Raw genomic sequence first — 21387 nt, 5'->3', positions numbered from 1 at the left:
GGGAAGCAGGCCTGCTGAGTCCCGGGAAAACCTCTCACACTGTGGAATAAGTGGAGCCTGGATTAAGTAACTTCTAGGGCAGTACTGAAAAGGAAAAGCCTTGGGTGACACAAGGTGGTAGTGAGACTTACATGACAGACACTTGGATGTCTTGAGGAACAGCAAACAAAGAAAAACAAAACCTAGGGAGCAGTGTTCTTGGTGAGAGCTTGGATGTCCTTCAGATGGGATCTGAGTCTACTCTCCTGCTTCTTCAGCACTTAGCCAGTTGGGAAAGCCACTGGATCACCCTGAGTGTGAAGTTTCACATCTGTGAAATGGCAAGTGTGGTGTCTGCTTTGGCTTGTATGGATGTAATTACATCCATAGAATGTTGGGTGGGAAACAACAGCTTGGTAAATGGTGTGACTGTGGGTAGCAACCCCTTTATCTTCATTTCAATTATTCCACTCAATATTTTAGAATTTTTCCTTGTCCTTCTGTCAAAGATGTAGTGCTGAGGGTCTCTGAGGTCACTTCCCATTTCTCAAATGAAGAAATCCAGTCCAAGAGGGGTCCAGGGACTAGTCAAGGTGAGCCAGCCTCTGGACTCTGGTCCTGCCCCAACCCCACCAGACCCTTTCTGATGTGTGCTCTGCTGGCAAGTCCATTTAGACTGAGCAGGGTGACTAATGTCAGGCTTGTCTTGTGTTCTGTTGACAGTTGTGTGGCTCATGATGCATTTATAGCTTTGACTTTATAGCTTTGGGAAGAGCCTTAAGATGTAATCGCAAACACTCCACCCACCCAAACACAGACTCCCTTTGCCTAATAATAAAACTTTTAAGTGGTGACATGGGAGAGCAGTGAGATGACAGCTCATGTGAAATGAAAAATCAGGGCAAATTGGACTCAGCAGTAGGACTGTTTCATTGGGAGTCCATGGGATAGTGCATATTTTAAAGGGCACAATATGTCAAGTCATTGTCCAGATTCTGTTGAAGAGTTTGTGTGGTTTTTTTTTTAAGTATTATAGGATAGACTGCCTCCTCTTACCATACATGAGTACAAGTATTCACACACCTCCCCCCTCCACGTGCAACATCACAACCATTAGTTTCGATATTTCTGTCCTTTGTCAGAAGTTGTACTTTCTATTGTTTTCAGTTCTGTCAAAAATGAAGCTTTTTTTCCCTGTTGCTGAAATGACTTGATTTTTCTATTCCTAGAGGAGACACAGAAACTGTCCTGGGAGTAGAGGATGATAAGATCTGCCTGCTAGCTGCTGCTCTTCTGTTAAGAGCATCCATGCACTCCTCTTCCTCATCAAACTCTTGCTGACCTGGAGAGGCACAGTCCGTTCACCTAAGATGGACACCAGTGATAGATAGACAGTTGCATGCTCCATTTGCTGGAGTGATCTTGGTCACCTTTAGTTTTGAATGTGGGAAGGTAGGATTCTCCCCCACAGTTTTTTACCAAGTGTGTCTTACTTGCGTCCTTTGTACATAGAGGACCACCAATGAACAAGGCTCTTCTGAGCCCAGGACCCTAGGTAAAGTGAGACAGAGACCTGAGGTTGGTAGGAGGAGTTCTAGGGCAGGAGGCTGGTCTGAAACTGGTTCTCCAGTCACTCAAATTCAGTGGCCATGCAGGAGCCAGCCTCTGCATGCCCTGAAGCTAATGCTGCCATCTGAGGACACTGTGCTGCACAAAGGACTCCACAGATACACTCCCCGATTCTACCTTGAGTGTCAACGCCTGTCATAGTCAACCAGAAGATGTGCAGATGGGGACACTTCTTGTCCCACACTCTTAGCCCAAGAAAGACATGTGAAAGGGCAAGGACCATGTTAGGACCCAAAGAATGGGAGCGACATTGTTCATCTGTCACCCCTCATCCTCAAACCAGCATCGGGAGGATCACTGCCCTGAAGAAAGAGGACTCAGAGCTGTACCCCTCCCTGTGCATGTTCATGGATGCACAAGCCAAGACTAGAGGAGGGAAGATGAGGCATAAGTTGGACTGGAGTTCAATCTGTCACACAAGCACGAAGTATCATCAAAAGAAGGAAAGGGGAGATTTGATCCAATGGGATTAAAAACATTATACAAAAACTGTCTCATGCTCCCACCCCAGGGCCAAACACTGCTCAGGTAGATAGGCATAGGAATCATGGGTTACAGTGCTGGTGGGTTCTGGAGAAAGAGTGAGGTTTGATAGATTCAGATGCAGTGCAGGTACATGGGTCAATATAGAATAAGATAAGGAAGGAAGGTTAGCTCCTAGCTTATGTCAGGATGTAGAGAGATGAGGATGCTCACCACCCTTCCAACCATGGGCTCCTCCTCCTCTGAACCTTGGGACAAGTGAGTGGCCCATAGGTGATCTTCAGTTATGTTGCCTCCTATTGTGTGCTCTAGGACTTGCCTGGGCACTAGAACTGAATGCCAGGCTGGGGTCTCTGTTACCTTTCACAGAGTAAGAGCATGCTTATCTACTGCCCACCACATATTGCTGCCCACAGGCCTGGCAATACTCAGAGAAAGCTGAAATAACTGGATCTGACCAAGGACAGGGAAGAGTAGAATGTGACTGCTATCATACAGTTATGCCTCAAACCCTTGGGTTTGCTGCTTCTATTCTAAGTAGAGAGCCTGGTATTGCTGCTCCCATTTGGTCTTGATATCTTTCCTGTAGACATATGCTATATATGGATTTTTGGAACTAGAAAGGAGCCCTAACGGGTGACGTTGAGACTTAGTCATAGGACTTTGTGTCCATCTGTGTTAGTTAATTTGGTGTTGCTATAACATAATGCTTGAGTTTTGGTTCTTTATACAACAAAGAGGTTTAGTTGATTCATGATTCTGGTGGCTGGAAGGTCCAAACAGTGTGGCACAGGTATTAGGGTCCACAAGAGGGTGCCCTGGCTGTGGCACGGTGTGGTAGAAGAGTGCAGGGAAAGGGCTGCACACAGATAGGCACATGGACAAGTGATGAGTGAAGAGACCAGGAAGGCTGGCTTACTTTCATAACAACTGGATCTCACGGGACTCAATCCACTCCTGGGAACTGATGCCATCAATGGCCATCAGTGAGAATGGAGTCCTGTGACCTACTCTCTCTTTAGGCTGTCCTCTAGAAGGTTCTATTTGCTATCCCTACTATATTGGAGACCAACATCACAGGGCAAAGAACACAGATACCATGTGATGTGCTTCTGGGAGATATGGCTTCACAGGAGATCTTTGCTTCTCTCATAGGAAGTGATACCACGAGGCAAGGCAAGAGAGGGAGCAGGCCCACTCACCTCCCTTACAGAGTGGAGAGAATTTACCCATGCTACTTCCTTAAGCAGGAAGTTCTGAGTCTCCTAGCTAGAAAGGCTAGGTGGTAGCTTACTGACCAACCTGGGCAGGAGGCAGAAAAGTGGCTTTGTGCTGTGCCAGAGACGTGTGTGTGTGTGTGTGTGTGTGTGTGTGTGTGTGTGTGTGTGTGTACATGCATGCATGCATGTGTGTACAGCTCTCTCTCCTCTGTGTGTGTCTGCCTCTGTGTGCCCCCACCAGCACCCCATGTCAACCCATTGTATTGTGTCTCTTGTCACAAAGCACCTCTCCAAAGCACTAAACACACACAATCCATAGTGTTTGAGGAAGATAATAATTCAAAGGGTTTGTGGGGCTATTCCAGAAGTCTGGAAGGAAAACGATGTTACATGCTGAGAGAAATGTCCAGACACACCAGCATGAACAACCAAGAATTTCTCATCTCTGTATCTCTGAGTTCATATCATGTAGAAAAGGTGAGTTTTAGGGGTCTCATTCCAAGGATCTTTGTAGCTAAAACTGCCTGGAGCAGCTTTCTGCCCAATGGTTTGTCAAACAGACATGAGACTCTTGTGTATGAGGAGCCTGGGTCAGCAAGGATGTGTAGAGATGGGGGAAGGTACCTTATGCTGAAGAGATAAAAAGAAGGATCATAGAAAGCTGTGCATCTTAGACGAATTACTAAACCTCTCTGATTGTCCATTGCTTCATCTGTAACACTGATGAGTTATGGTGCTGAGTAGGGCTGAAATTGACACCTACATTGGAGGACTGTGGAGTGGACAAGATTGTAAATGAAAGCTGTACAGTGTACCACCTGTGCCAGGAGCCAGGCAAATATTAACTCCCTTCCTAATTTGGTTTTGCTCTGTGGCTGGACTTAATTGTTCCCCATTTTTAACTGGGAAACAGATGTGACAAGGGTCTGCAGGGTGAGTCTGACCACTGTGAAGGAAACATAGAGGAGGGTTAAGGCAATGTGTGGAAGGACAGTATGGCTCTCCTTGTGGTTGTTCCTTTATTTGTCTCTCTTTAGAAAACTATGAGAGTAGCTGTGTGCCAGGCCTGGGGACACAGGCCTGCCCCAGCTACTTGGGAAACTAATCATGGGTTCAAGCTTTGCCTGAGCTATGGGGCAACCTAGTAATACTCTGTCATAAAAAAGTGGGGGGCTGAGTTCAAATCTCCAACACTCATGTGGAATGCCAGGCATGGTTGTGCGTGGCAAGGGCCTAGCACTAGTGCTCGGGGACAGGAGGATTCCCAGAGATGCCTGGTCAGCCAGCCAAGCTGCAAAAGCAAGCTTCTGATTCAGCAAGAGGCTGTGTTTCAGGTCATAAGGCAGAGAGTGCTAGGGGCGGCACCCGGTCACAGGAAGGGAGGGAGGGCAAGAAAGGTCTCTCTGGAACCTTCACACAGTGGTGCTGATCACACTCAGGGAAGCAGAGCCTCTGTGACTTAGTCCTGTCTTAAAGTCAGGGTTTCTACTGCTGTGAAGAGACACCATGACCACGGCAACTCTTATAAAGAAGACATTTCATTGAGGAGGCTCTCTTACACTTTCAGAGGTTCAACCCACTATGATTATGAAGGGGAGCATGGCAGCATGCAGGCTGATGTGCTGCTGGAGCTGAGAGTGCTACATTGTGCATGCAACAGGAAGTCAACTGTCATACTAAGTGAAGCTTGAGAAAAAAACCTCAAAGCCCATCCCACAGTGACACACTTCCTCCAACAAGGCCACACTGCCTAATAGTGCCACTCCCTTTGGGGGCCATTTTCTTTCAAATCATCACAGTAAGGGAACCACTGCAGGTGCGGGGGGGGGGGGGGCTCTGAGGAGGTCTATGGTAAGGGGACTCTGGTAGGCACTCTCGTCTTCAATAGCAGCCTGCCTTCCCTTCCTCCTTCCAGACAAACCCTGGCTTGTTGGTGAGGTGCTTGTGGACCACCTAAACACTGGTCTTGCAGAGAGGTGTATCATGTGACTGCTGTAGCCCTAGCCCTAGAGACACAAGCGAGTCTCACCGAGACACTCACTTATTACCCTCTGCACAGTTCTCCTCAGCAGGCTTTTGGGGAGGGGTAGTCAGCTGCGTGTCTCCCAAGGCCTCTGCAGCAGGCCCCGGGTGGACCATGGTCGGCTGTGTGTCTCCCACGGCTCCTCTGCAGCAGGCCCTGGGTGGACCAGGTCATGGCGTGTCTCCCAAGGCCTCTGCAGCAGGCCCCGGGTGGACCAGGTCGTGGTGTGTCTCCCACAGCCTCTGCAGCAGGCCCCGGGTGGACCAGGTCGTGGCATGTCTCCCACGTCCTCTGCAGCAGGCCCCGGGTGGACCATGGTCGGTTGCGTGTCTCCCACGTCCTCTGCAGCAGGCCCCGGGTGGACCAGGTCAGCTGCGTGTCTCCCACGGCCTCTGCAGCAGGCCCTGGGTGGACCAGGTCGTGGCGTGTCTCCCACGGCCTCTGCAGCAGGCCCCGGGTGGACCAGGTCAGCTGCGTGTCTCCCACGGCCTCTGCAGCAGGCCCCGGGTGGACCAGGTCGTGGCGTGTCTCCCACGGCCTCTGCAGCAGGCCCCGGGTGGACCAGGTCAGCTGCGTGTCTCCCACGGCCTCTGCAGCAGGCCCCGGGTGGACCATGGTCGGCTGAGTGTCTCCCACGTCCTCTGTAACAGGCCCTGGGTGGACCAGGTCGTGGCGTGTCTCCCACGGCTCCTCGGATGCTTGTGCTGAGGTGTGGGATCTGACCACACTTTATGAAAGCCATGGCTGCAGCAGTTGTCCTAGGAAGTGGGTAGGGAATCACGTGTGGGGGTGATCCTCTTTTCTGGTCCACAAAGAACCTGTGGATGTCCTAGGCTAGGGGTGAACCTGACTTACTGGAGTCATGACCAGATGCACAGAGTATTGGATGCCACTACTCATAGTCACCACTGAAATAAACAGGGCATGCATATTCTTCAGGAATTGACATGACCAGATGAGGGGGTACTTGCAGGCAGCACAGCCACACTTAGATCTCCAGGGTTTCCTGTGGCTGCTGGCTAATGTCTGGTTCTCATCACTGCCTGCCTCAATTCTGTGGCTTGGGCAGAGGGAGGGGCTCTAACACAAGGCATGTTTTATCCATTACATCTTGGTTGTTGTGATACAGTTTATTTTTCTTCATAAGAAGTAAACTGTGTGTCCCCAAATGCTGGCAGTGCAGAGCATTCCATTTAGTTTGTGGAGAGACAGACCTGACGGCACAATTTCAGTCAAAGGCTTCCGTGTCTGAGGGAGAGATCAAGGCAGCCTGTGCTTTAGTTTCCAGGAAGCCTAGGGCTGTACACTTGGTTAACTCCTCACTTCCTAGAAAGTGGCCTTGTGGGTATGTCCCATCAATCCTGGTTCCCCAAGAAACGGAAACGTAACTCCAATTGTTCCCCCCTCCCCCCATTACCTGGCAACAGCTGCCTTCATTGATTTGTGCTGAGGGAAAGGTTGTGTCTTTTCAGGCACCATGTGGAAATGGCCTTTTAACTTTTCTACTTATAAAAGCAATAAACAATTGCAAAGTACTCCTAGGGACTGTGGCAATAGCTCAATCAGTAAAGTGTGTGTCACAAGAACATGAGGACCCGAGTTTGATCCCCAGCACCCACATAGAAATGTTTACATATGTAGTGATGTGCTCTTATAATCCCAGTGCTGGGGAGCCAGAGGTGGACAGTTTCCCCAAGGCTCAAGTTGTACCCAGCCTAGACTAATTGCTGAGTTCCAGGTTCAGAGAGACCAAAGGAGATTTAAAAAACAAACAATCAAGGAGGATGGCACCTTGGGAGGAGCCACAACCAAGGGTGTATTCTGGCCTTCACATGTATACACATGTATACATAAATGCCTCCCCCAAATTTTCTAGCGTGATGGGTCAGTCAGAAAAGTACTGGCAGAGGTCCTGAGTATGACCCCAAAGACCCATGAGGAAAAGCTGGGCTCAGTGACACACACTTTTAACAGCAGTATTGGGAGGTCAGAAACAGGAAGGTGTCTGGATTTTACTGACCAGCCAGCCTAGTTGGTAAGTTTCAGGCCAGTGGGAGACACCTCTCAGAAACAAGATGGACAATACTTGTGGGTGACTTTTGCCCTCCACCTGCATGTACACACACACACACACACACACATACACACATCACCATCACAGCTAACCCCAACTCCCAAACACTAAACACATAGGAAACCAACCAAAAGTTTCTACCCTGGACACAGTGTCTCCCAGAAGCTACTGTACCTTACCTGATTTTTTTTTTTTTTTTATAAACTGAGCATCTGTCCAAGGTGACTCATCTTTTAAAATAGACATGTAAAATAGACATCGTGGACAAGTGCTCCCGTCGTGTGCTGATTTAGAATCCCTTGGGTCTATGTCAAGGGGTGGAATAGTTAAATCATGCAGTACTTGTACGTTTTGTCTTTTGAGAACATCAGGGTTGATTTCCATACACTGGCAGAATCATTTTGCACTCCCACCAACAGAGTATCTGGGGCTCCTCCTTGTCCAAGTCCTTTCCAACATTCATTGTATTTTTCATTTCCCTTCTTTCTTTCTTTTCTTTATTTCTTCTTTTTCTGTAATAGCCACTGTGACTGGGTGAGATATAACCTCAAAGCAGTTTTTATTTGCATTGTCCTGATGGTTTAGGATGTTGAATATTTTTACAAATATTTGCTGTCCATCTGTGTTTCTTCCTTGACCCTTCAGTTCATTAGCCCACTTATTAATTGGATGATTTGGGGAGGGGGTACTTAAATTTTGGATTTCTTTTTAGAGCCTAAATATTAATTTCTTGTCGGATATATAGTTGGCACAATTTCTCCCTCATCTGCAGGCTAGTTAAATTTCTATTGGTTAAATACTCTAACAAAACAACCCGAAAAGGAAAAGGGGTTATTTTACCTTAAAGATTACAGTCTATCACAGAGGGAAATCAGGCCAGTGGGAGCTCTAGGGAAGAATTTGATGGTAGGAACTAAAGCAGAGACCACGGAGAAATCCTGCTCATTGGCTTGCTCACCAGCTTGCTCAGCCTACTTTCTTACAACCCAGGACCACCTGCCCAGGGGTGGTACTACCCACAGTGGACAGGGCCCTTCCACATCAATTATTAATCAAGAAAATGCCTCACAGGCTTGCCTGTAGGCCATTCTGATGGAGGCATTTTCTCAGTTGAGGTTCCCTGTTCCCAGATGACTCTGGCTTGTGTCGAGTTGATAAAAACAATCAGCACACTGTCTCTTTACTCTGGCTGTTGTTCCTTTGTTCTGTAGAGTTTTTAATTCCATGCAATGCCACTTGTCTGTTCTTGGGGTTGTTCCCTGTGCTGCTGGAGTCCTTCCCAGAAAGCTCTTGCCTGCATTTGTTTGAAGGGCATCCCCTGTGTTCTCCTCTGGAAGTTTTGTTGATGGGGATTAGATTGAACCTGCAGGTCATTTTCATAAATTCTTTTTCCCAGTCTGTCTTCCAATGCCTCTGACTCCCTGGTTAGACTGATTCTTAGTCTTTTAAAAACCACTTGAATGGGGTTACTTCCCTGGATTCTGCACTGTAAGTTCGTTTTTTGAAAAGCTACTTTATGTTGATTTTTGTATCCTGCTACTTTTATAAAAGACAGACTCTTCACTCTTCTGTCAATGCAGAGCCCTAAAAGCGACAAGGAAGTTGGCAAGATCAGGAGATGGCTCAGAAATGTGAAAAGCCAGAAGAGTAGAGGTGGGACTCTCCAAGAGCTGTGTGGAGACAGAATAGGGGACTCGAGTGTGTGTACAGACGACAGGTGGGTAATGTTGCCATTCGGATGACCACGAGTGACAAACTCAAGAGAAAGGCAGGAGAAGGGCAGAGAATGTACATGTTTGTCAGGGGAGACAGAGACCGGAGTGGCTTGTGGTTGAGCTGCAGGTCTGAGCTGAGCTGTTAGGAATGGTGGCTGGGGAAAAAGATCACAGGGCGGATACCCGGAGAGGCTGTGTGCCGAAGTGCCGCAAGCCCACCTTCAGGTTCCCACAGTCCTCCACTTCCCCATGGGACTGTGTGCTGCATGTTTGTGACCACATGTGCCTGGCTGACTTGAGTCTTCTGGGAGACCCTGCAAAAGCGAGAGGGAGATGTCAGATATGGAAAGGAGTTGATCGAGGAGGAAGGAAATTGTATCCAGTGCTCTGGGTTCTCCTGTCTCACCTCCATCTAGCCTGTGGAGATTTTAGAGAAGAAAAAAAAAACCCAAAAAACAACAACAAAAAAAACCATTTCATCAGTCAGGACCCAACGTGCAGAGATATGTGTGCCTTGCAGGTGGGTCAAAGCAGGTGGGATTTGTGGATCTCATGCATGTAAGTCAGGTGATGTTGCACTGTGGTTCCCTTTCCTGCTTTCTAAGGCTGAGGGACAGAGTCACACACAAAACGGTTTTGAGACAGGGCAGGCACTGGTGAGAACTGGGGGACTAGTCAAGCAGGGTGCTGCTCTTTGCTCTGTGAATTAAGAGGCCAGTGGGACTAGAGTATGTTGGCAGCGAAGAGGATGCTGAAGGCCCTGCAGAGGGGATGAGATGCTGCTGAACTGATGACATGCACATCTCACTATCCACACACAGAGCTGCTGTGTGGTGGGGTAGGGCAGGCCCAGCCTGGTCTCTAAGGGCAAAGGGGAACACAGAGAGTGTTCCATCAACAGGCAGAGAGAGCTCTAGGTAGGAGACTAGCACCAGATAGAAGGCACTGGGGGGTCTGAAAGGATGTGGAGAGACCAGAAAACTGAGAAGAACAAATAGGGTGAAGTGAAACATTTGTGCAATCCCACAGCAGAGAAAAAGAAGCCAATCCAGTGCCTTGGGATGGAGTGTGGGGCTGGTTGAAACCAGTGCCTGGTGACTTTCCTGCATCTTGGAGGGAGGGATCCTTGGCAGCTGAACAGTGAAGGGCGTGTTTCTAATTATCACATTGGACCTTTGATCTGCTCTAAGTATTCATTTCCTTTGTAAACACAAACTTGACTCATTGGCCCTGGGCTTGAGTAGCTGCTCTGTTTGGAGGTGGTTGGCAGTAGGCCACCAGTGCTTCCCAAATGGCACACAAGTGCCCAGGATTCCACACAGCATGCCAAAGCAGGGCTCCTACTATTTGCTACAGACAGACAGAATTGCTAGCTGAGGTTGCCATGCTGCTCTGAGTCTCTGTCTTTTCTTTCAGGAAGCTCTGGAAAGAGATGGAAGAGACCATGACAAACACTCTCAAGCAAAACCTGGCACACACAAGTGGGAGTACCCGCAGGCGGCTAAGAGTGGAGATGTCACCATTAAAAATCCCCACAGCTTCTGGGTCAATCTTGAAGGATTTATGGACTCAGCCCACACCTGAAACTTGTGCATCTAAAATGTAAAAACTCCAGCAATTAAGAGATAAAGGGTACATTCCTATGATCTGAGAAGGATTTTGGATATATTTTTGTGAATTCTACTTTTTAAAGTAATTTAAAATTTTTGGTGTTAGGCTAGAATAGAGGACCTCACATGTGCCTAGTATGTACTCTTACCATTGATGAGCAGCCATAGGCCAGGCCTGTGAATTTGAGAATTAAAAGTATTTTATTCAGTTATATTTTTACACAGCATATAATTCACCCACTTCAAGTGCACGATCCAATGATTTTTTAAAAAAATACTTATTTACTTTTTTATTTTATGTTAATAGATGTTTGACTGCATATATGTATGTGTACAGTGCACATGGAAGCCAGAAGAGGGCATTAGATCCCTTGGAACCAGAGTTAGAGATGGTTGTAATCCATCATGTAGATGCTGGGGATTGAACCCAAGTTCTCTGGAAGAGCAGTTGGTGTCTTGATTGCTTAGCTGATTGTCCAGCCCCTCAGTGAGGTTTTGGAAAGAAAATATACAACTTGTACAAACATGGTCAGTTCTGGGCCATTTTTGTCACTCTTCTGTGTCTCACACATATTTACTGTTAAGTCTGTCCCTATTTCCTACTCCAGTGACCATTGCTCTACACTGTCCCTGTAGATTTACCTTTTCTGAACATTGATACAAATAGGACCACATAACATTTTCCTGTTTTGCTTAGCAAAACATTTTAGAGGTCCACATGCATGCCATGTGATTCTTCTCTTGTTGAATGATGTTCCATTGGGTGGGTAGATGGATAGACCACATTATAAATGCAGACTTGCCAGTTGATGGAGGTTCAAGGCAGCTCCAGTCAGATCTTTGTGTAGGGAAAGACTTAACATCTCAAATAAAAAGATTTGTCTTGATTCTCAGTTATCCAAAATGTTCTATCAGCTCAAGAAAAGGCTTTTGTGTGCTGAGTAGTTTGTGCCATAGGTCAGTTCAAAAGGAAGAAAACAGAGCCTCAGTCTCCAGAGAAACTCACTTGAGCCTTAGGTAGATTATGGCCATGAGTCCTAGGTAGAGTATGGCCATGAGCCCTAGATAGAGTATGGCCATGAGCCCTAGGTAGAGTATGGCCATGAGCCCTAGATAGAGTATGGCCATGAGCCCTAGGTAGGGTATGGCCATGAGCCCTGGGTAGAGTATGGTCATGAGCCCTGGGTAGATTATGGCCATGAGCCCTGGGTAGATTATGGCCATGAGCCCTGGGTAGATTATGGCCATGAGCCCTGGGTAGGTTATGGCCATGAGCCCTAGGTAGAGTATGGCCATGAGCCCTGGCTAGATTATGGCCATGAGCCCTAGATAGAGTATGGCCATGAGCCCTAGGTAGAGTATGGCCATGAGCCCTGGGTAGATGATGGCCATGAGCCCTGGGTAGATTATGGCCATGAGCCATGGGTAGAATATGACTAACAAGATGGTATTAATGGGCAGGTACCTCTTGAATGTCAGGTGCTGGACTCCAGTCAGTCTAGATCTGTGTCAACCAGTTTTCTTTGTAAGCACACTACTGTAAAGGGGGTGGGGGGCTTATTGGCTTACATAACAAGATGTCCGAGGGCTAGTGTTAGATTCAAGATAACATCACCTGCTTTGGGTTTCTTCATAGATTATTAGTGTTATTTCATAGATTTGACATGGTGGTATTTGACCAGAAGTGCCAGTTTTTGAGTTCAAGTTTATTAGACAAATGCCCAGTTCTTGTAGCTCCAGAGAAAGTGTTGTCTGGATGCAGTTAGGGAATAAAATAGCAATGGGGAGGGTTGCATTACAAATAAGTCAAACTAAAGGTTGGATTTTGGTTCCTGGGAAGCTGCAAGCTTTGTTCTTCAGTGATTAAACTGGCTCCAAATTGTAGGATCCTTAACCATTTTCTCAAACTGTACATCTTCTAAAGTAGACAGACAGAATCTAGTCCAAATCCCTATTGCTGTAGCTGGGAAAACCAAGGTAAGAGCTCAAGTGAGTCTGCAGATTACAGGACGTGCTTGTGGCAGACTCGCCCTGGCATTTAAATCTTCCTGTTCAGCCATTTTCTTATGCAAATCAGGCACATATGCATTTGATCGATAGATGTAAATTCAGCTCAATACATGGGACTTATTTTGGATGGAGGTAAGAAAGCACCAGTGTAGACTATCCTGAGAATTTTCTATTTCAACAGAACATAACCAGGTGCACTCCAACTTGCAGCGATGTCTCTTTCTTCTCACTGCTGCCTTTGAGAATGGAATAAAATGAGAGGTGTTTATACGGTATAAAATGGGTAAATGAAGTGAATTAGGATAACAGGGAGAAATCCAGCTCTATTCTGAAAGGGGTACATGAGAGATGACTCTCATGCTGGTGGTGGGAGTGTTGTTTCCCTCATCTGTTCAAACCCCATTCATCCATGCCAGTCACGATACCAAGCACTTTATGGGTGTCATTTCTCCTTGTGAGGTTAGAATTGTATTCCACTTTGAGAAAATAGAGACACAGACAATTAAAATGATGCTTTTGACATTGCAAAGTGATCAGGCAACATATTGTTTCTTGAAACTCATCATATTGAGAGCTCAATGGTCTGGAGTACACAAAATTTGTCTTTAAGAAAAAGGCTCTAAGTGTGACACCTGGAATAGAAGCCTACCTAAGCATTTCTGGAGCTCAGGGGAAGGTCTGCTTCTCTCCTCTGAAGATGGGTGAGTGTAGAAGTGCTCCTTTTGAGGAATCACCTGGCAGGATGTTCATTATGGGGAAGGGATGCACTGGACCATACCCAAGAGATCATAGTACAAGGGTGCCAACTTGATCTGGTGAGGTAGGGTCTGAGAGAAAGAGGATGTTGTATGATGTACCTGAATATCATGCTGAGTGGGGACTCAGCATTTGGAACAGCCAAGATTGTTGCTATGTGGCTGTTGGGAGGCTGTGGGCTGTGAACCCAAAGGCAGGCCTTGTTGAGCTGGCTAGGGTGACATTTACCTTCCAATAGCAACCTAGTCCTCTGTGTAAGCAAGTCCATCTGAGCTCTCTGATGTCTTACCCTGTTTTTAACCTCTCTGGGTTTTCCTTGGATATTATTCCAACCTTAGCTCTTGGTTGATTCAAAGAGAAGGGGTTGTTGTTGGTTGTTGTTGCTCTTTTGAGGGCCCACCACCAAGCTTCCAAATAAATCACACACAGACGCTTATACTTAATTATAGATGTCTGGCCTTAGCTTGGCTTGTTCCTAGCCAGCTTTCCTTAACTTAAAATTATCCCCATCTATCTTTTGCCTCTGGGCCTTTATCTTTCTCTATTCCTATATACCTTTCTTTCTTACTCTGGGGCTTGCTGTGTAGGTGGCCCTGGAATCCTCCTCCTTCTTCTTCCTCTTCCTCCAAGATTTCTCCTCCCATTTATCCTCTCTGGATGCCAGCCCTGCCTATCCTTTCTCCTGCTTTGCTATTGGCCATTCAGTTCCTTATTAGAGCATCAGGTGTTTTACAGGCAAAATATCACAGCTCCACAGAGATAAACAAATGCAAAATAAACAAAAGTAACACTCCTTAAAATAATATTCCCCAACACTGGGTCTCAATTATCTCTACATGAAAGGGTTGAGGCAGAGGCTGGGATGGCCTGGAGGGTCCAGGAGGAACCTAGTCTCTTTCTCTCACTAAGAAGAAAAGAATTACTTTATTTATTTATTTGTTTATTTGTTTATTTATTTATTTATTTTGTGTGTGTGTGTGTGTGTGTGTGAGTGTTTTGTTGGCATGTATGTATGTGCACCTCATGTGTTCCTACTGCACATGGAGGCCAGAAGAACGTGTTAGATCCTCTGGAACGGGAGTTATAGATGGTTGTAGGCCACATGTAGGTGCTGGGATTCAAACCTGGGTCCTCTGCAGGAGCCATAAGTGCTCTTAACCACTGAGCCATCTCTTCAGCTCTTCTGGTCTTCTTAATGTATATTTGACAGTGATGATGGATGGGGACCTCTTCGGGGATCTCTGGAGGCTTCTTGCCCCTCATCTGAGCTCCTATGGAGGTGGGACTTGCTAGCTGATGCCTCTCCTTGGCTGTGGATCTCTAGATTGGGCAACTGAGTGCACACTTGGTGTGTTTGCAGCAGACTTGGGGGAAACTTTGTAAAGGTCACATAACTGACATTTAAGGTTGTGTAACCTGCTGTGGGATGTTCTCTATGCTGTGAATGTGTTGCTCTCATTGGTTAATAAATAAAATGCTGATTGGCCAGTAGCCAGGCAGAAAGTATAGGCAGGACAAGCAGAGAAGAGAATTCTGGGAACAGGAAGGCTGAGTCAGGAGACACTGCCAGCAGCTGCCATGAGTACCAACATGTAAGATACTGGTAAGCCACAAGCCATGTGGCAAGGTATAGATTTATAAGAACGGATAGCAAGAAGCCTGAGCCATTAGGCCAAACAGTTTAATTAATATAAACTTCTGAGTGATTATTTTATAAGTAGTTGTGGGGTCTGTTGGGCTGGACAGGACTGGAGAAAACTTCAGCTACAGTAGCCAGATGATCTGTATAGTATATGACTCAACTCTGCTGCTTCTGTGTGCAAGCAGCCACAGATAATAGGCACGGAGTGAGTGTGTTTGTGTTCTGGTCATACTGGACTCAAACAGGGGTAGGCCAGATTCAGTTCCCTGGGTTGTAGTTTGATGACATTGGTCTAGAAGGTCGGGCAGCTATAGTTGGCACAGGATGGCACTGCCAGATAGAAGAGAGGGGTCGGGACTCCTGGAGACCCCACTGCAGAACGTGTTTGGCAAAAGTACTGGCCTGGTAGATTGAGAATCTAGTTTCTAAGTATCATATTTTAGAACTGTGGAAATAAATACGAGTCTGGACAGTGTAAATGATGATGTTGCTTATCCAGCTTTCTCTACAGCCTGCCAACTGGGTAAGTGATCAAAGGCTGCTAAACACTTTAGGGACATACTTTGTTGGTAGACATATCCCTTATACATATTACTCTGATTAAAGGCTCTCCAGGGTGCATGCCTGGCCAATTTATGGGATTCAGATATACTATGAGTCAGGCCAACCCAGACACAGAACCTTCAGGGAGGTGGGGAGCATGGGATAGGCCACGAGAGGCGTGAGCATGCACCTGAGAACAGCTTCTAGAATGTGGCAGAAGGCCCAGATAGGCAGCATACCCTGCTCGCTGCATGTGGGCTTCATGGAAGAGGTGGTGTGTGTGGTGGGCCTTGAAGGATGGACTACATCTAGTCAGGAGAGAGGGTGGGCATGTTTGACTTATGGTCAGTGGTTCCAGAAGCCAGTGGTTTAGTTTGGCTTTGTGGTGCTGAATAGAGTATAATTTACAAAATGGCTGTGGCACTGTCTCTCATGGCACAAGCTCTTCCCTTCACAGAGAGAGGGAAGAAGGGTGGCTACAGTCTCATGAACCATCACTGCAGTGCACTGAGTGTCATGTGCAAGACCTTGAGGTCAGGCTGGAAGAGGATATGGCTTCATCCTCTTGAGTGAGAACACAGGTCCCGTGGGAGAAATGTAGCCACCCTAAACTTGTCTGGAGTCTGCCACATCATGTGAAGCCACACGTTGAGAGTGACAGGTCAGAGGTGCTCAGATTGCAGACCTGGCTTTCCTGCCAGCCTAAGCCTCCTGCCACTGAGCCTCCTCAGTCCCCAGAATGCCCTAGAAAGGCCCTTGATGCAGTGGAGCTGAACCTTTGAACTCTAGTCTGACTTCTGGACCAAGAGAATTGCAGGGCATGAGAGGCCTGCTGCTCTGCCCAAGGAGGTCAGTGTGCATGCTCTGCAGACTCTGAACCTGAATTAACTGTGTAGTGGGGGCTACTTGGCTCAGCTCCTTGATGGCCTTCAAGCTAGGGTCCGCAGCCTGGGACTCATAAGTGACACCAGGGACTTTGCTCACTTAAGCATCATTTCTTCTGCCTTCTGTCTCTTCCATTAGCTCAGGGGCTTCATGTGGCCTGGCACTTTTAGCCACATGATTCCCACTCAAGAAAGGATTGCTTATGCGTGGGCTTACTTACATCATACTGTGGTGATATTTTATTTCTGCTGAAATGTGATATTTTATTTGTATGTTAATAAGTAAAGTTTGCCTGGAGATCAGAAGTCATAGCCACAAACAAGTCAGGCAGTAGTAGCACATGATTTTAATTTTAATCTTTGTGTGTTCAAGCACTCAGCAAAGGATGGTGACACATGCCTTTAATCCCAGTACCAACCATAGAGACCTGGAGGTCTGTATGGACAGGCAGTGACAAGGAAGTGATGTGGCTGGGCTAAGAGCCAATGAGAAGGCAGAACAGGAAGGCAATAAAGGCACAAGTTAGACAGGAAGAAGCTCTCGGGAGGCTACAGTGAGGTGGTAAGCTATAAGCTAAGGTTAGTTGGCGGCTATTGCTCTGATCTCTAGGGCTTGCACCTCTGTATTTGGCTCTGTGTTTCTTATTTAATAAGACAGTTTAGGAATTTGTCTACAATTGGTGCCCAGTGTGGGGCAAGAATTCTTTAAAAAACCATTGGTGGCCTTACAGGCCAGGAGTTACACTCCCCAGGCCTGGACGGAGCTACAAGCAATCCGGACTACACGCAGCCAGAGCTGCACTCGACCATAGCTACAAGCAGTCCTGCTACATGCAGCTGGAGCTACTTGTGGCCATGTGAGATCTCCAACTCATGTGGCCAGAGTTTAAAGGGGCCAGAGCTACCAGTGGCTAGACTGCTTGTGGGTGTACAGACCCCTGGCTCAGGCCTGAAATGGCTCAGGTCAGAGCACATGGCAGGACTTCAGCTTTTAGCTTTTTTCTCTTCTCCTGGTAGGTAGTAGGTGTTCTCTCTCTCTCTCTCTCTCTCTCTCTCTCTCTCTCTCTCTCTCTCTCCCTCTCTCGATTCCCATCTCAGATTGCAACCACACTAGGTAGCTACTTTGAAATTCCCTCAGACTTCTGTTCTACACAGACTTGGTAAGTCAATTAATATATCAGATATCTTAAAGGGAGAAACTAGTTAAAAGAGAAAACTTTTCCCCACATTAAGAAAATGGGAAATAAGTTCACAATGGCAGGAAAGGTCTGAACTGAATTTGCTGTGGGGGCCTGCATGGGGCCCCTCTGGGAGTTTCCCAAGGACAGAGGCAAAGGATTACCTTGTCTGTCCCTTGCTGATCTACATTTGTTGGTCCAGCGTTTACCCTTACCACACCTTCTGCATTCTCCAGAAGCAGGGACTAGCGAGATGGCTCAGTGGTTAAGAGCACTCGGTGCTCATCCAAATGTCTCAGGTTCAACTCCCAGCACCCACATGACAGCTCACAACTGTCTATGACTCTAGTTCCAGGGGATCCAATGCTCTCTTCTGGCCTCTGCAGGCAGTGGGGGTATGCGTGTGGTGCACAGATATGCCTGCAAGCAAAACATCCACACACATAAATTATAAATAAATCTTTAAAAACAAAGACCTTAAAGCATTTGAACTGCAAGCTTGTCTCCTCTGTATAATAAAAGGCTATCCAGTCCACACACCTATGGCCTCTCCATGCCCTTCTGCCTGTAAGACTCTCTTTCCTCTAGGAAGACTGTGTATTGGCATCCTGTTTCACAGTCTTTCAGTGACACCATGTTTTGGAGAAACCAGTGGCAAACAAGGTACAGGCAGGCCCCGCTGCTTGCCCTGTGCTACAATCCTCTGACATCAGGGATAACAGTCCAGTGGAAACAGACGAGGGACTGGTGTCCCACTTGACCTCCCCCATACTGCTGTCTCAGAATCTCCAACTGAAGGTAAAGGGAGTCTACTCCCACCCTACCGCAGCAGTGTTCCCAGGAGGCTACGAGTTCATCTTCCAGAACTTTGTTTTCTCAGCTGTGGTAAGAGGCTCTGTCTCTGTGTGCTGTAGAAGCTCTCTTCTCTCGCTGATGATCAATGGCACCAGATGTGGGCACTAGTCAACACACAGGTACCTCCACTCTGCATCATGACACCCCCCTCCATGTGACATGCTTCTGCCCATGGAAAATAGCCAAACACAGGGCCATTGGTGGCACCCAGGGAACACTAATCCCTGCTTTGGAGAATCCACTTTCCATGAAGACAACTGAGTTGTCTGTAAATCAGTTCACCTCCCTGGACCTTGGAAATCAGAGCTAGAAGTTTTCTTGGTAGAAAAACTAGGATTCTATGGTTAGGATAAAAATGCAAAACCCTAACCCTATGACTAATTCAGAAAGCCTCCTAAAAATGGAATCCAAGGATTTTGCAGGAATCCAGTATGGTTTCCTTTGAATGCCTCCCAGGGAAGCATGGCATGATGAGTAGGCAAGGGCTAGCAATGCAAACCCTTCCTCACAGGAGGTCAGCAGATCCTAGGGGGATGACAGTGTGTACAGAGTGCCAGTGTATGCACAGCACAGTCCCTGGAGATGCGAAGGCAGTCCTCCATAGCTGTCCTCTCTCTTCTGTTTCCTCAGTCTATGGTAACTCCTCCCCAAGGGAAATCAAGAATAAAGAGGCTCTGCCATCCTGCTTCCTTTCTCTGCCCCTCACTAATCTCCTTTATTTTGCCATTTCCCTCCTGTGGTGTTTTGCCAGGGCTGTCATATTGCAGTTGCTATGGTTTACGTGTAAATGTCCCTCCCTATCTGATGGCTCTATTGTGGGGCCCCACTGGCAGAAGTAGGTCTCTAGCCTTTGAAGCTTTATCTCAGCTTCCACTTTGGGTCTGGGACGCCACTGCATACCTGATGATTTAGCACCAGTCCGACTGCTGTGAACTTAGCTGTGTTTTCTTAGTTCTGATGGACTCAAATCAATCTTGAGTTGTTTCTATCAGTCATTTGGTTATAGGACACAAACATGGCCACTATAACAGCGCTGCACACCAAATGGCTCCAAGGACAGAAATATGTCATTGCGGTTCTGGGGGCCGAAACTCTAGAACCACATGACAGCAAATCCAGTGTCGGGGGCCAGGGGTTCTCTCCCTGGCTTCTCACTCATCTGCATAAGCTCCTTTTTTGATGCCCATGTTCCCCTGGTTTTTTGCCCAGATTTCCTCTTATATCAGGGCCACCTGTGTAACTTAAATGATCTCTTCAAAGGTTGTGTCCCTAGGAATAGTCACGTACAAGAGCCAGGACATCAGTCTGTGAGTTTGATTGGTTGGTGTCTCCATGTCTGTCCCCAGAGCTGTTCTTGTATAATCAAGTCAGATTGGTGTCAGTTTTGGCTTTACCGTTTACTGTTTGATTTTTTTTTTTAAATTTCATTCCATTTTGTTTCACCAAAGACACATCCTACATTCAAAAATTGATAAATATTCTTGATGATGTAATTGTGAAAATGGTTACAATGTGGGTCTAATGAGGACTTTTTAATTAATTAGATTTATTCATATATCTTGTACCCCAACTGCAGTTTCTCCTCCATCTTCTCTTCCCATTCCCTCCCTCCACCTCTCCTCTGCCCCCCATCCACTTCTCCTCTGTTTCTGTTCAGAATGGGGTAGGCCTCCCATGGGTGTCCACACAGCATGGCATATCAAGTTGAGGTAGGGCTAAGCCCCTCCCGCTTTGTATTTAGGCTGGGCAAGGCAATCCAGTATGAGAAATAGGATCCCAAAAGCCAGCCAAAGCATTAGGAACAGTCCCTGCTTGCTGTGGAATAATCTTCTTATACATTGTAAAGATTTATCACTCAAATTGGTTTAATAAAACACTGGCCAGTAGCCAGGCAGGAAGTATAGGTGGGATGACCAAACTAAGGATGATGGGAAGAAGGGCAGAATCAGGAGTTGCAGTCAGATGCAGAGGGAGGAGGAGATGAATGTGCCATACTAATAAAGGCGCTGTCACGTGGCAAAGTGTAAATAAGGGATATGGGTTAACTTAAAATGTAAGAGCTAGTTAGTAATAAGCCTGAATTATTGGCCAAGCATTTATAATTCATATTCAGCCTCTGAGTTGGTTATTTGGGACTGGGCATTTGGAACAGGAAATGTCCACTTATACCTACTCCCACTGTTAGGAGTCCTGCAAGTAGGCTAAGCTACACAACTTTCACACATATGTAGAGGGCCTTTGTTGGTCCTGTGCAGGCTCCCTAGCTGTTAGTCCAGAGTCTCTGAGCTCCTATGAGCCCAGGTTAGTTGTTTCTATGGGTTTCTTGTGATGACTTTGACCCGCCCTGGCTTGTACAATCCTTCCTCCCTCTCTTCAGTAGGATTCCCCATGCTTGGCCCTAATGAAGGAAAGATTTATCTTAATTTTATGTGTATATTTTTTTGCTTGCATGTATGGTACATATATGTACTACTTGTGTGTAGTGATCATGGAAGCCAGAAGAGGACATTGGATCCCTTAGAACTAGAGGTATAGAGAGTTGAGTCTCCATGTAGGTACTGGGAATGGAACCCGGGTCCTCTACAAGAGCAACCTGTGTTCTTAACTGCTGAGCCGTCTCTCCACTCCTAATGTGGGCATGTTGACTTGAGTGTCTGGTGGGTGTTCCATTCACACACCACCACTACCTAAGGTTCTTACCCTACACTTGCTAGCAGCGTCCTACTGTGAGCATCTGTAATGTCCTCTTGAGCCTTCCTGTGAGGCCCAGGCATGGAGTGGTCCAG

General features: G+C 46.9%; 1 protein-coding gene across 1 annotated transcript in view; it reads left to right on the top strand.

The window, feature by feature from the left end:
• Nucleotides 1-11032, top strand: part of Agtpbp1 (ATP/GTP binding protein 1) — a 157053-nt gene extending 146021 nt beyond the window's left edge. The window contains exons 26-27 of the transcript XR_004944945.1: nucleotides 8989-9125; nucleotides 10540-11032. The gene's annotated coding sequence lies outside the window, so the exon portion shown is untranslated. The remainder of the gene's footprint in view (nucleotides 1-8988; nucleotides 9126-10539) is intronic.
• The last annotated feature ends 10355 nt before the right edge of the window (nucleotides 11033-21387 follow it).

This window comes from Onychomys torridus, chromosome 5, assembly GCF_903995425.1.
Source record: "Onychomys torridus chromosome 5, mOncTor1.1, whole genome shotgun sequence".
In the NCBI taxonomy this organism is placed as follows: domain Eukaryota; kingdom Metazoa; phylum Chordata; class Mammalia; order Rodentia; family Cricetidae; genus Onychomys; species Onychomys torridus.
Note: the sequence above shows the minus strand (reverse complement) of the source record. Positions and strands in the feature narration are given on the sequence as shown.